The sequence below is a fragment of the Oncorhynchus tshawytscha genome, linkage group LG14 (assembly GCF_018296145.1).
Source record: "Oncorhynchus tshawytscha isolate Ot180627B linkage group LG14, Otsh_v2.0, whole genome shotgun sequence".
In the NCBI taxonomy this organism is placed as follows: domain Eukaryota; kingdom Metazoa; phylum Chordata; class Actinopteri; order Salmoniformes; family Salmonidae; genus Oncorhynchus; species Oncorhynchus tshawytscha.
Window position 1 is genome coordinate 4,814,686 of NC_056442.1, and position 14,281 is coordinate 4,828,966.

Here is a 14,281-nt window from a genome sequence, read left to right on the forward strand (position 1 = left end):
CAGAGAAAGAGATGAGTTCATCAAGTACATCAGGATCATCCCTGGACACCAACTCGTCCTTGAGGGTCTCACTGAGCGCGTTCTGGAATGCTCCCTGAAGGGCCTCGTTCCAGCTCTCTCAGTGGCGAGGGTGCGAGTCGTTTAGCGGTATCCTTACCGCAGACCAGGTGGTTTAAGACTTTCTTAATCTCCTCTGTGAATCTGGAGTAGGAGAAGCAAATGGGGGCTGTCTCTGCCACACTGCTGTGGCCCAGGAAAGCGCTGCACTATGGAGGCAGCCAATCAGAAAGGAAATATTGGCCCGTTCGCTAGCATAAGAGTAGAGCTGTTGCTCAAATACTAGTGAACAATGTACCAAAATGGCTATGCACACTCCGAAGTTGCCATCGTAACGCTCGGGAGTCGGAAACACACGGCTCCCGGAGTGCTGTGGCCCAGGAAAGCGCTGCTCCACGGAGGCAGCCAATCGGAAAGGAAATCTTGGCCCGATCGCTAGCATAAGCGTAGAGTTGTTGCTCAAATACTAGTGAACAATGTACCAAAATGGCTATGCACACTTTGAAGTTGCCATTGTAATGCTCGGGAGTCGCAGGATAGAGTAGCAAGATGACGAGATGTGCGACTGGAGACAGGGTCCAGAGTCAGAGCGGGCAGAATTGTAGCGGAGAGGAAAACAGCCAAAACAGGATCTAAACAGTAACAAATGGCTAGAACCGAAGACTGATTGAGCAGAGATTACAATCTGGCAGCGTGGAAGTGGCAGGGCTGATTATTTGTAGAGGACTTGATTATGGAACAGGTTGCAGCTGATGGGGATCTGCTCTGACTCCACCCACACAACCTGTCTCTGCCCACACAATCACACAGAGAGAGAGAGAGAGAGAGAGAGAGAGAGAGAGAGAGAGAGAGAGGAGAGAGAGAGAGAGAGAGATGGAGAGAGTACTATGGTGGCAGCAGGTCAAGGAGACACAGGATGAGCAGTAGAGGGCGTGGCAGGAGCAGATGTAACACAATCAAGTTGTAAAAATATCTCAGGGATGATCAATGGAAACAGGATGACCCTGAGCTCAATTTCAAGTCTCATAGCAAAGGGTCTGAATATTTATGTAAATAAGACAGGGAGCCAGGGAAGCGAGGTGGGTCGTAGTGTGCCAGTGATGAGGTGCATGATGCCGTTTAGCTGTGTGCCGACTCTTTAGCTGTGTGTGTGTGTGTGTGTGTGTGTGTGTGTGTGTGTGTGTGTGTGTGTGTGTGTGTGTGTGTGTGTGTGTGTGTGTGTGTGTGTGTGTGTTTTCGACGACCTTGACCTTACAGGTGCACCGTACTTCCTTACGGAGAAACCACATGTATTTCCCAAAACACATTTTCATGTGCTCACGTGATCTTATGTGAAGTTAATGTGATAACATGTGATAACATGGAAAGCAACCTGTGATAACATGAAACTACACGTGAAATTGTGTGTTTTCCAAATGTGAAATCATGTGATTTTCTGTAATGGTCTGCTACTGAGAATGAGAGTGCTAGTTCTGGTGGTAGCAGTGCTCCCTGTAGAGCCAGCTAGTTCGGAGATGAGGTTGTTCCTGGTTTTGACCTTGGCTGGATGAACTTTCACAGTCTCCTGCAGTGTCAGTCAGTGTCTGTATCCTTGGCGATTACTTTGTTGACATGGGTGAAATACATATCTGTACTGTATTTAGTGTAGCAGGCTGCTACAGTGGGAGATTGGAATGGAATAGGCCTAACAAAAAGTGCAAACTGGAATGTACAAAAATTCAAGTACAGATTGACATATGTATAGCTAGCCTGGGTAGGGAGCCTACCAGTTTGTTTGAGTTTTCATTCCACTCCTTGTTCATGCTTAGCATGACACATAGTACAATGAGTGGAATTTCAGCAAACACGTTGTATGTTAGCAAAACAGGCTCTGGATTTCAGGCTAACGTTTGAAGTTTTACTATGTATTTTTGTCGTAGGTCTGCTTGACGTGAGCACATCCATAATCGGTGCTTTAATCATTTTTGCCATAGCTTCTTTTCAAGCAACGTGTTTATTTGTCGGCTGGTTTGTCTTGTACCCGAGGTTTCCAAAAACTCACTCATCACACATCCCACTGGGCACAGACATCAGTTCAACATCTAGTTTTGATTGACATTTGGTTCAGTTGTCAACTAACATGCATTCAACGTGAAATCAACAACAACTGTCACCATGTCATAGGATTTAGTTTAAAAGTTGGGTGAAAATAATATGAAATGCCTTTACGTTGATGACTATCGATTTTGGGGGTTGAAATGACGTGGAAACAAGGTTGATTCAACCAGTTTTTGCCAAGTGGGATTGTAGGATAAGCAAGCTAGAACCATAGATGAAAGGGTGTGAATTAAAAGTATATTGTCATCTTTGCTACCACTGTTGCAACCTGGTCTCAGGGCAATTCGTAGGATTTGGTACATTTAGTATGATATATTAGCCTTTGTTAGGTTATATTATGAATGGAAAAGTAGCATTATCATATGAATTAGAGGGTGTATAGTATCATACATCTTACCCTGTCGTATAATAGAATACAAATTGGATAAAGTAACCGGCAGGTAGAGCTAGTGCATGCAGGATGAGTGGCAGTGTCTGAGAAATTATGTACAATTAGTAGCATTTCAATTACAAGAGAGAAAAGAGAACAACAATTATATACAAAATAATTAGTAAAAAACCCTGCTACCAATCAAAAGGGCACTTTGTTCATAAGAGGGCAAAAGGGCAGGTGCCCCAGCAACTCTATGGCTCTATCTGTGCTCGTGTGGTAAGCAGAGAGACGGAAGAGGATGAGAGACATCCCACTCCCTCATTTTTTACTGGTTCATATACAGTCAACTAAGCAGACCTGACCTAGCTGCTAATGCATTAGTGCCTTTGCGAGAGCCACCCCATTAACACACACACACACACACACACTCTCACACACACACACACACACAACAACAACAACAACAACAACAACTGCGATCAACCACGGCACACACCTGTCACTTCCCCTCGTGTCAGTGTTTTATTTATTTTATTTGACAGTTTAACAAGTACATAGACACAGTACACATCTAGACAGAGATAATACAACAAAGTCGTGCTCCCTTGCTGCAAAGCCACTATTGCCCTCTCTGGGACAAATAATGCCGAAAGTTGAACTTGAGGCCCATTGAGTGTCATTAGACACAATATTTTGCTTGTCATGCATGTCTTCATCTCACTCTAAGGATCAGAGGCTGTGTTTAAACAGGCAGCCAATTCTGATCTTTTGGCCAATTACGTGCAAAAGAGCTGATCTGATTGGTCAAAAGACCCATTTGTGAGAAAGATTTATCAGAATTGGGCTGCCTCTGTAAACGCAGCCAGGGAACAAGTGCGACTACATTATTCACTTTCACTTCTCTTCAAAGGTCACCTCAACCTTCACCTTCTATAAACTACCTTTCTAGATCTGTCTCATGATGGTGAAGAGGCGTACGTTCCCTCTACTGATAGCTTCTGCTCTGGCAGTCATGGTCTACGTCATCTTCACATTGCCCAGGTACCGTGAAGCCTCTGCCGTACGATCAAGAAATAAAAGTGCCAAAGGGAGAACATTGTCTGGGACACACATTTCTGCTGTAGAAATACAACATCTGTCCATGATTCCTCAGGTCACAGCCAGGCAACCACCAGCACCTCTATCCGCACCACATCTCTGACCAGTCCATCACACCTGTCAACGACACCAAACACTTCATGGTGGGGGCCTACAAGGAACATCGTTTGGAGGAAGCTCCGTACGCATCATCAGTATCTTCAGACGAGACTCTGTCCAGCCTCTGTACTGTGTGTTCTACTGTGGGACTCACTGGGCTATTGGAATGAAGGCTGAAGTCCAGATGCACTCTGATCACTTTGGTATCTGCCATTTGCTATTTGGTTTTAGCCCTGCACTGACACACCTGAATCAAAGAAATAAGGGGCTTGGTGATTTGCTGATTGGTTTGTTGACTTGTTGATTTAGTTTACACTGTACAGTAATTATATGTGTCCCTGTTCTATATTGGGATAAAGGTTTCCGCTTCGTGACGACCGACGTCCTTTGTCCGAATCATCCCGACTGCAACCCGTCACACGTGACCCTCGCCATACAAGCTGACGCCGAGCTCGCTCAGAACCAAACCTTCCTCCGCATCCAGAACCTTGTGAAAAGGGAGGAAGAGAAGTTTCAGTTCAACTTCACTGTCTGTTGGTCCAATTTATTTGGCGATTATAACAACGTGCTTCAGGTCACCCAGACTCTGGAGATGTACAAGTGAGTATTGATTAAGTGATTGGTTGATTGACTGATGGATTCCTTGATTGGTTAATTGATGGATTGGTTAATTGATTGATTGGTTTGTTGGTTAATTGATTGGTTATTTGATTGATTGCTATGTTGCAGGTTGTTGGGAGTGCAGCATGTTGTGGTGTATAACACCAGCTGTGGACCAGACCTGGAGAGACTGCTACAGAGTTACACACAGGAGGGCTTTGTTGAAGTAGGAATTATTTATTTCACCTTTATTTAACCAGGTAGGCAAGTTGAGAACAAGTTCTCAATTACAATTGCGACCTGGCCCAGAGTTACACATGGAGTAAAACAAACATACAGTCAATAATACAGTAGAAACAAGTCTATATACGATGTGAGCAAATGAGGTGAGATAAGGGAGGTAAAGGCAAAAAAAAAAAGGCCATGGTGGCAAAGTAAAAACAATATAGCAAGTAAAACACTGGAATGGTAGATTTGCAGTGGAAGAATGTGCAAAGTAGAAACCAAAAATAATGGGGTGCAAAGGACCAAAATAAATAAATAAAATAAATACAGTAGGGAAAGAGGTAGTTGTTTGGGCAACATTTTGGGCAGCAGAGAACTGGGAGGAGAGGCGGCCAAAGAAAGAATTGGTTTTGGGGGTGACCAGAGAAATATACCTGCTGGAGCGTGTGCTACAGATGCTATGGTGACCAGGGAGCTGAGATAAGGGGGCTTTACCTAGCAGGGTCTTTTAGATGACATGGAGCCAGTGGGTTTTGCGACGAGTATGAAGCGAGAGCCAGCCAATGAGAGCGTACAGGTCGCAATGGTAGGTAGTATATGGGGCTTTGGTGACAAAATGGATTGCACTGTGATAGACTGCATCCAATTTGTTGAGTAGGGTATTGGAGGCTATTTTGTAAATGACATCGCCGAAGTCGAGGATTGGTAGGATGGTCAGTTTTACAAGGGTGTGTTTGGCAGCATGAGTGAAGGATGCTTTGTTGCGAAATAGGAAGCCAATTCTAGATTTAACTTTGGATTGGAGATGTTTGATGTGGGTCTGGAAGGAGAGTTTACAGTCTAACCAGACACCTAGGTATTTGTAGTTGTCCACATATTCTAAGTCGGAACTGTCCAGAGTAGTGATGTTGGACAGGCGGGCAGGTGCAGGCAGCGATCGGTTGAAGACCATGCATTTAGTTTTACTTGTATTTAAGAGCAATTGGAGGCCACGGAAGGAGAGTTGTATGGAATTGAAGATTGCCTGGAGGGTTGTTAACACAGTGTCCAAAGAAGGGCCAGAAGTATACAGAATGGTGTCGTCTGCGTAGAGGTGGATCAGAGACTCACCAGCAGCAAGAGCGACATCATTGATGTATACAGAGAAGAGAGTCAGTCCAAGAATTGAACCCTGTGGCACCCCCATAGAGACTGCCAGAGGTCCGGCAGCAGACCCTCCGATTTGACACACTGAACTCTATCAGAGAAGTAGTTGGTGAACCAGGCGAGGCAATCATTTGAGAAACCAAGGCTGTCGAGTCTGCCGATGAGGATGTGGTGATTGACAGAGTCGAAAGCCTTGGCCAGATCAATGAATACGGCTGCACAGTAATGTTTCTTATCGATGGCGGTTAAGATATCGTTTAGGACCTTGAGCGTGGCTGAGGTGCACCCATGACCCGCTCTGAAACCAGATTGCATAGCAGAGAAGGTATGGTGAGATTCGAAATGGTCGGTAATCTGTTTGTTGGCTTGGCTTTCGAAGACCTTAGAAAGGCATGGTAGGATAGATATAGGCCTGTAGCAGTTTGGGTCAAGAGAGTCCCCCCCTTTGAAGAGGGGGATGACCGCAGCTGCTTTCAATCTTTGGGAATCTCATACGACACGAAGAGAGGTTGAACAGGCTAGTAATAGGGGTGGCAACAATTTCGGCAGATAATTTTAGAAAGAAGGGGTCCAGATTGTCTAGCCCGGCTGATTTGTAAGGGTCCAGATTTTGCAGCTCTTTCAGAACATCAGCAGACTGGATTTGGGAGAAGGAGAAATGGGGAAGGCTTGGGCGAGTTGCTATGGGGGTGCAGTGCTGTTGACCGGGGTAGGAGTAGCCAGGTGGAAAGCATGGCCAGCCGTAGAAAACTGCTTATCGAAATTCTCAATTATAGTGGATTATCAGTGGTGACAGTGTTTCCTATTTTCAGTGCAGTGGGCAGCTGGGAGGAGGTGTTCTTATTCTCCATGGACTTTACAGTGTCACAGAACTTTTTTGAGTTCGTGTTGCAGGAAGCAAATTTCTGCTTGAAAAAGCTAGCCTTGCCTTTTCTAACTGCCTGTGTATAATGGTTTCTAGCTTCCCTGAACAGCTGCATATCACAGGGGCTGTTCGATGCTAATGCAGAACGCCATAGGATGTTTTTGTGTTGGTTAAGGGCAGTCAGGTCTGGGGAGAACCAAGGGCTATATCTGTTCCTGGTTCTAAATTTCTTGAATGGGGCATGCTTATTTAAGATGGTTAGGAAGGCATTTAAAAATTAAAAATTTAAATAACCAGGCATCCTCTACTGATGGGATGAGATCAATATCCTTCCAGGATACCCCGGCCAGGTCGTTTAGAAAGGCCTGCTCGCTGAAGTGTTTCAGGGAGCGTTTGACAGTGATGAGTGGAGGTCGTTTGACCGCTGACCCATTACGGATGCAGGCAATGAGGCAGTGATCGCTGAGATCTTGGTTGAAGACAGCAGAGATGTATTTAGAGGGCAAGTTGGTTAGGATGATATCTATGAGGGTGCCCGTGTTTAAGGCTTTGGGGAGGTTCCTGGTAGGTTCATTGATAATTTGTGTGAGATTGAGGGCATCAAGCTTAGATTGTAGCATGGCTGGGGTGTTAAGCATGTTCCAGTTTAGGTCGCCTAGCAGCACGAGCTCTGAAGATAGATGGGGAGCAATCAGTTCACATATGGTGTCCAGAGCACAGCTGGGGGCAGAGGGTGGGCTATAGCAGGCAGCAACGGTGAGAGACTTGTTTTTAGAGAGGTGGATTTTTAAAAGTAGAAGTTCAAATTGTTTGGGTACAGACCTGGATAGTAGGACAGAACTCTGCAGGCTATCTTTGCAGTAGATTGCAACACCGCCCCCTTTGGCAGTTCTATCTTGTCTGAAAATGTCCGAATTTTTGGTGGTCTTCCTAAGCCAGGATTCAGACACAGCTAGAACATCCGAGTTGGCAGAGTGTGCTAAAGCAGTGAATAAAACAAACTTAGGGAGGAGGCTTCTAATGTTAACATGCATGAAACCAAGTCTATTACGGTTACAGAAGTCATCAAAAGAGAGCGCCTGGGGAATAGGAGTGGAGCTAGGCACTGCAGGGCCTGGATTCACCTCTACATCGCCAGAGGAACAGAGGAGGAGTAGGATAAGGGTACGGCTAAAAGCAATAAGAATTGGTCGTCTAGAACGTCTGGAACAGAGAGTAAAAGGAGGTTTCTGGGGGCGATAAAATAGCTACAAGGTATAATGTACAGACAAAGGTATGGTAGGATGTGAATACAGTGGAGGTAAACCTAGGTATTGAGTGATGATGAGAGAGATATTGTCTCTAGAAACATCATTGAAACCAGGAGATGTCATCGCATGTGTGGGTGGTGGAACTAATAGGTTGGATAAGGTACAGTTAGCAGGACTAGAGGCTCTACAGTGAAATAAGCCAATAAACACTCACCAGAACAGCAATGGACAAGGCATATTGAAATTAAGGAGAGGCATGCGTAGTCGAGTGATCAAAAGGGTCCAGTGAGTAGTGAGGTTGGTTGGGGTCACGACGATTCAGACAGCTAGCCGGGCCATCGGTAGCAAGGATGGATAGGATGGAGGTCTGTTTTTAGCCACCTCGTGCGTTTTCGTCGGTAGGATTAGTGGGGTTCCGTGTGGTAGAGGGGATCAATCCAATTCGCAAAAAAAACAATAGATATAGTTATAGAGGCCCAAGAAAAAAATAATAGAATAAAATAAATAAATAAATTGTCCGATAGGTCTATTCAGATAGCAGCCGATAAGACAGCTAACGATTAGCAGACCGCAGATGGGCGTTCAGGTAACGTCACGACGGAGGAGCCAGCCGGATAACTCCCTCGGGTAGATAACGTCGGTAGTCCAGTTGTGAAGGCCCGGTGGGGCTCCGCGTTGGCAGTAAAATGGGTCCGGATAGGTGATTGTAGCCCAGGAGGGACTGATGGAACTCTTCAGCTGGCTAGCTCCGGAATAATTGATGTTTGCTCCGGAATCGACGTAAGCCGATAGTTACACAGATAGCAGCTAGCTAGCTGCGAGATCCAGGTATAAATGTCCAGAGTTAGCGGTTGAAATCTGGGGACATGGAGAGAAAAATAGGTCCGGTATGTTCCGGTCCGAGCCGCGCCGTACAAAACTGGCGATAGATTTTCGAGCTAAAGGATAGCTGATGACCACAAACGTGGTTAGCTGAATACTAACGATTAGCCAGTAAAGAAGCTAACTAGCTTCTGATTAGCTTCTGGTTAGCTTCTGGTTAGCGTCTATGGAGGATTACAGATTTGAGGTAAATAATATTTTCTTTAAAAAAATATATAAATTGGTGAGGCGGGTTGAAGGAGAGTGTTTTGAATATGAGTTTAAGGAAAACAAAAATATATATAAAAAAATGTATGCGAAGAATGTTGTAAATATATATATATATATATATATATATATACGGGACACGACAAGACGAGGACAAAAGACGTCTGAACTGCTATGCCATCTTGGAATTAATTGATTGGATGGATGGACAGATAGATGGGATTCATTAACTGACTGATTAATTGACTGCAGGTGGTGCCCTGGCCTATCAACCAATACATGAACCCGTCCAGTGGGTGGCAGCCCAGTGAACATGGAGGGACATCCACTACTATGGCCAGTTGACCACTCTAAATGACTGTGTCTACAGAAATATGTATCAGTCACGCTATGTACTGCTGAACGACATCGATGAGATTATAGCTCCATACCAGCATCAAACCCTGCCCCAGATGATGGATGTACTTCAGAGGCAAAACCCAAAGGTAGGGAGAGGACTCAGGGAAGTACTGTGTATGTGTGTTAAGGTAGATCATTACATGTGTGTTGTGCATATGTTAGGCTGTGTTTACATAGGCAATCCAATGCAGATTTGTTTTCCTCAATTATTTGGCACATCTGATACAAATGTGATATTTTCCCCAATTTGTGAACAGCATTTTCTGATCTTTGGTGATTTTAGTTGATAATCATTTTGTTGACCAATTACATCAGATCTTCTCACATCAGATATTTTTTTGAATCGATTTAATTGGTCAAAAGACTAATTAGTTAAAGATTTGGGTTTGGGCTAACTGTGTAGAGATTTGGGCTAACTGTGTAAACTCATGGAATCTTATCTTTTGAGTTTTGATACCACAATCGTATGTGGTTCTCATCCTCAGTCTGGACGCTCAGATCAGAATTGTTGTGCTATGAAGTGTTTGTTTTTGCACATGACCTGCCATTACCAAGATAACCACTCCAACATTTAAAGGAACAGTGACAGGAAATTCATGAGCAAAGCGTTTGCGTGCTATTTCATAAGCTACATCAGTGTGAATGTGCAAGTCTGATATGAGTCAAAATACAATAGTGTGGACAGTGAGAAAAATAGATCAGATATGAAGAAAATAAATCTGAATTCATTCTCTCTTTCACCTTCTCTCACCCCAACCTCCATCTCCCCAGGCTGAAGTGTTCCTCATAGAGAACCACATCTTCCCTAAGTCCCAGTTTGAGCCCAGTGGAAGGTTTGAACGACCCAGCTGGCGGGACGTTCCAGGGATCAACATCATGGAGCACATCTACAGAGAGGAGCCAGACTATCGCATCTACCACCCCTCCAAGATGATAGTACGGACCAGGTTAGAATCTACCACCACTCCAAGATGATAGTATGGCCCAGGTTAGAATCTGCCACCCCTCCAAGATGATAGTACGGCCCAGGTTAGAATCTACCACCCCTCCAAGATGATAGTATGGCCCAGGTTAGAATCTACAACCCCTACAAGATGATAGTACGGCCCAGGTTAGAATCTGCCACCCCTCCCAGATGATAGTACAGCCCATGTTAGAATCTGCCACCCCTCCCAGATGATAGTACGGCCCAGGTTAGAATCTGCCACCCCTCCCAGATGATAGTACGGCCCAGGTTAGAATCTGCCACCCCTCCCAGATGATAGTACGGCCCAGGTTAGAATCTGCCACCCCTCCCAGATGATAGTACGGCCCAGGTTAGAATCTGCCACCCCTCCCAGATGATAGTATGGCCCAGATTAGAACCTACCACCCCTCCCAGATGATAGTACGGCCCAGGTTAGAATCTGCCACCCCTCCCAGATGATAGTATGGACCAGGTTATAGTCTACCACCCCTCCAAGATGGTAGTATGGCCCAGAGTAGTTTACTAAGAAGCTAGCTAGATGTACTCAGGGTTTTCTAAAGCTAGTCAGCTTCAGTTAGGTTCACATTCCAGCTCAGGCTTCATCCCTATTACGACAGTGGATATTGCTTGTCCTCCTGCTTCTCACTCTAGCAGACTTAGAACTGTGCATGCATGTCGCACGTGGCTAGTCGAGCTCTGAACTTTTCATTGAGACAATGCTGAAACATAAATCCATGGGTGAGTCAGTGCCACATTTAAATTCTTTCCAAAATCAACATGAAAGAAAAGGTATCTTGCAAATTCTGCAGATTATGGAGTGAAAAGGGTTATTAGAAGTGCCGTCTTTCTTCTATTACGTATCGTTCATGCCGTTTTTGGTGTGTTTATCAATGCACAAGCACCTTTTTCCCCTCTCCAATAAATAAAATCATTTTATAAAGTCATACAAAAGTTATACTGTGAGTGAAGTTTCAAATGCATCCTGTCATTACCAAATGTGTAATGTGATAGGTATTTTAATATTACTTTTTTTTACACAAAAAAGTATTTGGTTAATACAATATTTAATCAGTGGTCCTCTTCAAATCAAAGGGATGATGGGAACCCGATCTCATTGGTCCTGAACTCACGGCTCAGACATTTCATTCAGGATAAGTAGAGTTAGCCCTGAGTTAGCCTGCCTCGGAGCAGTTTAGTTCCTAAGGATACTTTGTCATAGAAATGTACCTGGATAAAAGGTGAGCCACATTTGTGTGAGTGGTTATCTCGAGTTGAGCTCAGAGTTTGTAGTATAGGGTCTGGTTAGAATCTACCAACCCTACAAGATGAATGTACGAGCCTGGTTAGAAAAGAATACAACCTCTGTCTAACAACCTTCTGTGTCTCTGACCCCAGGACCCTCTGTCTAACAACCCTTCTGTGTCTCTGAGAGCAGTGGAGCAGACGTCGGTCCACTCTGTCTAACAACCCTTCTGTGTCTCTGACCCCAGGGCAGTGGAGCAGACGTTGGCCCACTCTGTCTAACAACCCTTCTGTGTCTCTGACCCCAGGGCAGTGGAGCAGACGTCGGTCCACTCTGTCTAACAACCCTTCTGTGTCTCTGACCCCAGGGCAGTGGAGCAGACGTCGGTCCACTCTGTCTAACAACCCTTCTGTGTCTCTGACCCCAGGGCAGTGGAGCAGACGTCGGTCCACTCTGTCTAACAACCCTTATGTGTCTCTGACCCCAGGACAGTGGAGCAGACGTCGGTCCACTCTGTCTAACAACCCTTCTGTGTCTCTGACCCCAGGGCAGTGGAGCAGACGTCGGTCCACTCTGTGCTGCGTAACTTTGGGCAGACAGTGAAGGTTCCTCCTAACGTGTGTCATATCATCCATGTCAGAGTTCCCCTACAAGGAGGACTGACCAAGAAGGAGCTGCATGAAGACAAGAGGGTCTGGGACTACGAGAGACAGCTGGTTCCTAATGTAGATAAAGCATTGGAGAAGGCAGGACTACTGCGCATGTGAATGGATTTGCTTCATCCTGAACCAAACCTGCAGAGAAGTTTAGCCCCACACTTGAACGCTCTTAGGTGTTGCTGACATTGACATTGACCCGCTATGCTGAGTCAATCTTTAAGTGTATTACAAATGTAATGAAAGTATGAATAGTATTTTTTAAATGTATTTGATTTTATCTGTACTTAAAGTAATAATAATAAAGCCCCTTTACAATGAGTAGGATTGACTGTGCTTTGTGTACTTTTTAAAGTGTACTTTAAATTCATAGCTTATAAAGTTGTGCTTCAGTATTCTTAGAATACATACACTTTAGCTAAATACATTTAAACTCAGTTTTTCACAATTCCTAACATTTAATCCTAGTAGAAATTCCACGTCTAAGGTCAGTTAGGATCACCACTTTATTTTAAGAATGTGAAATGTCAGAATAATAGTAGAGAGAATTATTTATTTCAGCTTTTATGTCTTTCATCACATTCCCAGTGGGTCAGAAGTTTACATACACTCAATTAGTATTTGGTAGCATTGCCTTCAAATGGTTTAATTTGGGTCTAACGTTTCGGGTAGCCTTCAAGAAACATCCCACAATAACTTGGGTGAATTTTGGCCCATTCCTCCTGACAGAGCTGGTGTAACTGAGTCAGGTTTGTAGGCCTCCTTGCAAGCACACACTTTTTCAGTTATGCCTACACATTTTCTATAGGATTGAGGTTATGGCTTTGTGATGGCCACTCCAATACCTTGACTTTCGGAAACAAACCCCCCTTTCGGAAAAGCTGACCAGCTGATTCCTTGGGCACAGGGACTATGGTGGTCTGCTTGAAGCATGTAGGTATTACAGACTCGGTCAGGGAAAGGTTGAAAATGTCAGTGAAGACACTTGACAGTTGGTCCGCGCATGCTTTGAGTACACATCCTGGTAATCCGTCTGGCCCAGCGGCTTTGTGAATGTTGACCTGTTTAAAGGTTTTGTTCACATCAGCTACAGAGAGCGTTATCACACATTTGTAACTAGCCTCTTAATACTTGCATAAAGGTGCAAGACAGACATGTTCATTACAGTCATAATGAGATGTGAGGGTCGCTGCCTTGACTAAGATTCTCCAGAGAAGTACAGGGCCTGTTGCATTTATTCGCATGATAATGAAGTCAGATTGATGAATGTAGTTTATTATATTCAACATCATTTTCATTCAATTACAGTATATCCAAAGTGTACTCTATTTTCATGTGGTGAAAAGTGTACTGCAGTATACTTCATGAGCATATACTTGATTTTCATATCACAATAAGTGTACTTCAGTATAATTACAAAAAGTATACTTTCTTTTGTCTTCAAAAATGTCTTTACTATACTTACATTAAATATACTAGAATATCATGTACTTCAAAGTACTAGATTTTCATGTAATGAATGTCTTTGCTAAAAGCAAGATCACCCTGGAAATCTGACATACGTATTATTGTTCTCAATAAGGAAGTAGTTACCTTATATTTCCTTAAAGTTCGACCGGTCTACCTGTTACCAAAAAAGAATGAGTGACAGGAGCAGAATGGCTTTTGTTGTCTCTTCAATGAGGAAATACTTTCCAACTACTTGCCTTTTCAAATAAAAGTATATCTGAATACTTACTTTGAAAGTAATTGCAATATTTTAAATAGTAATTTAACCCAAGTCTGGTTCCCCCAATACAATCCTTTCAGATATACACAAGTGATTAGGGAAGAGGGGCTAGGAGCTAAGCACAAGTTGAGTTTTTATGATGAGGCAAATGTCTGTGTAAACAGACAATAAAAGGCCATTTTATCTGAAGTGCTCTATTCATGGAAAATCCCATGGGGTAAATCCCAGTAGTTTTAAAACAAATCTCTAATGTCTTCTTCCTATCAGGGATTTTTTAAATGTAGTGGTAGGGCTGCACCACACTGCCATCAAGTGGCTAAAGCCTGTGTGTGTCTGCCCATCATTGTTTGCCCAAATCACACATCTCACCACTCTCCCTCAAATTCTC

General features: G+C 43.9%; 1 pseudogene; it reads left to right on the forward strand.

Moving 5' to 3' along the window:
- Window positions 1-3,451: 3,451 nt before the first annotated feature.
- Window positions 3,452-12,352, forward strand: LOC121838825 (annotated as a pseudogene).
- The last annotated feature ends 1,929 nt before the right edge of the window (window positions 12,353-14,281 follow it).